The 4,617-nt window shown below is 28.1% G+C and overlaps 1 pseudogene; it reads left to right on the top strand.

Moving 5' to 3' along the window:
- The first annotated feature begins 592 nt into the window (after nucleotides 1–592).
- Nucleotides 593–4,337, top strand: LOC136986117 (zinc finger protein 182-like; annotated as a pseudogene).
- The last annotated feature ends 280 nt before the right edge of the window (nucleotides 4,338–4,617 follow it).

Raw genomic sequence — 4,617 nt, 5'->3', positions numbered from 1 at the left:
GCTTCGAATTTTGATATTTCTTAAGTTTTTGTTTAAGGAATTTTTCCAGATTATATAAGGTAGCGAATTTAAAATCGACTATGGGTCTTACTTTTTCTCCCATTTTGTGGGTTTTAAGTTTCACATTCAGTTTAGGTGTTCTATCATTATCTTGATTAAGGATGAACTCTCGTTCTGCTCTTGTAATTTTGTTAAGTTTTTGCAGTTTTATAACTCTCTTTTTTAGTTCTTCATATAGGGTTTCTTTCGGATTGATTGGTAGTTTTCGGAACTTTTTGCCTTCCACTATTTCTAGCTGTTTTGACTTAACCCATTTTTGGGTTACTATAATAATTTGTTTACTTTTATCGGCTCTAATGAGGTCTAGCTGATTATCACTTAAGAATTTTTGCAATGTTTCTATCTCGTCTTTGTATTTATAGTAATTTTTATCTGTTATAGTTGTTTTATTATGTTTTTTTACAGTATATTTTTTTAATTTTATTACTTAAGGTCGTTTTCAGAATTCTTGATTCTGTATCTTCGAGTTCATTGCACATACGATCCAAATTAGCGTTATGTAATAAAAAAGCGTTCCAACCGAATAAAAAGGATGAAAAATTCGCCCAGTGTTTAAGTTTACGTCACTACATTGTGTCTTCGAAAGAAAAGAAAAGAAACGAAAATACAAAACACGGTTTCCTCAAGATATAAATATAATTCCCAAATAATTGTAAACAATACAAAATCATGTTAAAAAATAATGAAGAAATAGAATATAATATAAACAGAAATAATGTCACAAAAGCTGCGAAAGTATAAACAGTATGTTAGAGAAACAAAGAGAAACAGGTTAATAAAATGGTAAAAAAGTCTACGCCAAAATTTAAATTTTTTTAGTTCATTTATAAAAATTATAGTTTGATATTGTCGGGGTTATAAATGTCAGGTTGTTTTTGTTAATTTAAAAATGTATATTTATGGTTAATACACTAAATAATGTATAAATGAAGAAAGACAAAAATTACCTATAATGCATTTTTCACTTGTGTTAAAGTGACAATGTATATTGCTAAATTATAAACGTCTAGAAAATTGTCCCAATGTGATAAGCTCTAAATAACGATCGTGTGTCGTGGTATAACCATTGTAATATTAACTATGATTCATATTTAGTGTTATTCAAGTAAATATTATTAAGTAGAACAATTATGCAAAAAAATACTTACTAAATTCAGTCCATACATTATGAAACAATGAGTCTAAAGTACAAGTAAATTATTATTCTTTAACGAAAAAAGACATACTTTTAGTAACCAATGACCGTTCAAAATAATGAGTTAAAGATTCCAGTTAAAAATACGATATAAAATGAGAAACAACACAAAAACTACAATTTGAAACAAATAATTTCGTGTAAATTAGTAAAAAGTATTCAGAGTATCGTTATTTAACAATAACGATACTCTCAACACTAGTTAATTTGATTATTCTAACATTCAAATTAACTAAAGTTGAAGAAACGCGTTCTAATTTAATCTCACAATTTGGATTTATTTTTCGTACATAATTAATATTACACACTTAACCCGTTTTATAGCGAAGAAATCGTAGCATAGCGTACAAAAGTCACGTTAAAACAACTGAATAAGCAAGCCGATAATGTAATCAATTCAAATGAAACAGTTTATGTCATTTGCATTCGTATTCAACTGTGTTAAATTAGTATACTTGTACCGTCAGTTTCAGATTATTTAAGTATATATTTTGTCGAAATTTAAAAATAAGTATATTTTTACAATAAATAATTGTATTTCTTGTTTTTTAATCTTCCATATTTAGCATATATTAGACAATTACGTGTTATTTAAAATTTTTGTCATTACAACACGACATTCAGACTCATATACAAAGCAGTCATTACATTTTAAAAAACCTTTATTTTTGCACATCTGTACATATGCTAAATCTTATTGTAACTAACTGTGGTTTAATATTTCTAGTATATTTCTGAAATCCTAATATTTTTGTTATGTTATGCTTACAATATGTTTAATTGAACTTTCAAATCTGCAGCTTATCAACAGTGCTAAGTGACATGCCCTGCACTGTTGATTATGCGAAACTAGACGCTTTCTGCAGTTACATGTAAATAAGTTTTTCGCGTAAACTATCATAAATCGAGTATATATAAAATGATCCATCGTATTTTAAAAATCAATACTTCTGAAAGTGTACGACCGAAAAGTATGAAAACTTAATACTTTACAGAGAATTCAGTGATTTAATAATTTCAACATAAATTCAACATAAGAATTATGCAAATTAGCGAAAATTAAGGCTGTGATCATGTCCAAGTAAATCGATATTAATATAGCGTGTGATGGTGTCCAACAGCATAAACCAATTATAATGAGGTCGGCTCTGATCGTTTATTTACTTACGTAGAAGAGTCGCATTACCTAGCAGCACCCGTAAGACATTTTTACTTGCTACTGTTGCGTGAGTAAAGTTATTTGAGTCAAAGTACAGTGTATCAAAGACAGAACTTTTCAAGTTAAATCCAGTAAGTACCTTCAGCTTTATTTCTTTAAAACAAACAGTGAATAATATAATTTCTGTATTACTAATCTGCATGCTTAATTGTTTTAACTCTTTTACCTCAAGCGAAAATTTGCAAAAAAAGCTATTAAACAATAAATATTATTTTAATGACTAGTTAAATTGATATCATGTTTTAGATTTTTTTCCATAAATTCATTAGTTCTGTTTGAGGTAACAATGGATACGTTCCTCGTGTTTTATATCAATTTCGAACATTATCCGAATTTGTATTTACATGACAATTTTTGTGTACACATACAGGTATTTATTTATTTAAATTGCATTAACAACCGAGACTAAAAATTACTAAAAATAGTTAGTTAATCGAGTGTTCGCATCTAAAAAATTGCTTGTTGAGTGTAATCCTCAGTTTTGATCACGTTTGTAACAGATAAATAAGTGTTAATTTTCCTCAAAATGTCTTAAAAACAGGCATCCTCTTGGAAAATCGCTGATGATTTTCATTGACCTTTCAATTAATCTGTATTAAATTTAATTATTAAATTCTGAAAAATTTTATTTCAGTGTTTGTATAAGTTGAATTCAAATATTAAATTTATATTTTAATAAGTATTTTTAATATACAGTATATAAAACAATGAGGTAATACTATATATTGTAATATTTTATACAAAAAATAATTTAGATTATTACATATTTAACGATTCTTTTTATACAGAATAAAACTCGGAACACGTCACAGATTAATGCATATTATATTCATTTTATTGTACTGGTAAAAATTTGGTTCTACAATTTAAATATTATTCTTATCTCTTACTCTATATGAACATAGTTAAATTAACACAAACATTTTAAGGAACTGTATATAAAGTCTTGTTTATTTTTCAGATATTTTAAATTACAGAAACGTTACAATGAGTCACAAATGTGTCTTTTGTTTGAAGTCTCTCTCTTCCAAATCTTCTCTCAATCGCCATAACAGAACTCACACCAGAAAAAAGCTATTTGAATGTGATATATGTAAAAAATGTTTCACAAATAAATACAAAATGACCACTCATCGTAGAACTCATACAGGAGAAAAACCTTACCAGTGCAATTTATGTGATAAACGTTTTTCAAGGAAAATTGTTTTGTCTCAACACCATAGAACCCACACAAAAGAGAAGCCATTCAAATGTGATATATGTAAAAAATGTTTTACGACCAAATACCAAATGATTACTCATCGTAGAACTCATACAGGAGAAAAACCTTACCAGTGCAATTTATGTGATAAACGATTTATTCAGAAATCACATTTGACTTACCACCATAGATGTCATACAGGAGAAAAACCATACCAGTGCAACATGTGTGATAAACGTTTTGTTTGGAAAATTCACCTGAGAATTCATCACACAAAGCATACAGAAGAAAAGCCTTATAAGTGCGACATCTGTCATCAAACGTTTAGATATCCCTCAAGTCGTCATAAACACAAAAAAGTTGTACATACTCTACCACAAAAATTCTCGTGTTGTTTATGCAGCGCTGATTTTGCTCAGGAAGATGAAATGGTTAATCATGTTCGGGTGCATATTAATTCAGGCTGTCTAAAGTGCGATCGCAAGTTCTCATGTAAACAAAGCTTTTCAGCTCACGTTCTTCAACATTCGGAAGAAACACCACGACTGTGCGAAACTTGCCTTCACCCGTTTGCTCGAATTTCTACTTTTAAATTGTATAAAAGTATTCTAGAGTTTCCAGAAATGGCATCTTACTGCATAAATTGTGGATCAAAAGTATAAATTGTAGGATATCTAAAAAATATCTTTTGAGTTTTGAGCCGTATTTCTATATTCAGTCTCATTTGAATTAAAATATCGCTTACTATATGAACGAGAGATTTCCAGTAGGAAGAATTTTAACTCTCCTTCTTTCAGCAGAAAACAGAGTTCAAGAAATTTTTAATATTTTTTAATGTAATCAAATTTGTAATAGTGATTTCAATTACAAGGTTTTTATGTTTTGTATTGAATATAAAATTTTTATATGATTATTTATGATTGCATTTGACAACTGAAATTT

Source organism: Centruroides vittatus, unplaced genomic scaffold (genome assembly GCF_030686945.1).
Source record: "Centruroides vittatus isolate TY-2023 unplaced genomic scaffold, ASM3068694v2 contig_997, whole genome shotgun sequence".
In the NCBI taxonomy this organism is placed as follows: domain Eukaryota; kingdom Metazoa; phylum Arthropoda; class Arachnida; order Scorpiones; family Buthidae; genus Centruroides; species Centruroides vittatus.
The sequence above is the reverse complement of the archived record's forward strand: the minus strand, read 5'-3'. Positions and strand labels throughout refer to the sequence as shown.